Source organism: Penaeus monodon, chromosome 15 (assembly GCF_015228065.2).
Source record: "Penaeus monodon isolate SGIC_2016 chromosome 15, NSTDA_Pmon_1, whole genome shotgun sequence".
Classification (NCBI taxonomy): Eukaryota; Metazoa; Arthropoda; class Malacostraca; order Decapoda; family Penaeidae; genus Penaeus; species Penaeus monodon.
In genome coordinates this window covers 13,615,601-13,616,109 of record NC_051400.1, presented here as the reverse complement: position 1 = coordinate 13,616,109, position 509 = coordinate 13,615,601, and the positions used below count along the sequence as shown (strand labels likewise).

Sequence of the window (509 nt, the reverse complement as noted above, 5' to 3'; positions counted from 1 at the left end):
GTTTTACTTTATTGTATATTATAGCACTGATCAACCAAGCTCGACTTCTGATTAAGTTATGGAAAAAAGGTATGAATGAGAATGAAATTGACCGGTTTATCAAAAAATCGTTTTTATTTATACCCATTACTACCTCTGTTGCAATGAACGTTAGCCATCCTGCATAATTTTTATTTATCTTATCTGTTATATATTTGCATTACTAATTTCTGGAGCCCGGATGTAAATGTGATTATGTGTTTTTGATTATATGACTTTAGCTCACAAAGAAAAATATGTATTTTCATTTTACGTAAAAAAAATCTTATATGACTAATTCACTTAACCTATCTTCGTACATCAACACAGCATTGTCTATTTATCTAATGCCTTCTTTGTTTGCATTTCTTTTTCTCAGTGATATATTAGTTATGTTTATCTATCATTCACATCAATATGTTCGTTACCTGTTCGCTTGACGTCTTATTTACAACACATATGTACGTCCTTGACAATGTGTATACATGTGG

At 30.1% G+C, this 509-nt stretch overlaps 1 protein-coding gene across 1 annotated transcript in view; it reads left to right on the top strand.

Moving 5' to 3' along the window:
- Positions 1-509, top strand: part of LOC119581756 (endothelin-converting enzyme 2-like) — a 106,974-nt gene that overhangs the window by 91,868 nt on the left and 14,597 nt on the right. The window lies entirely within an intron of this gene.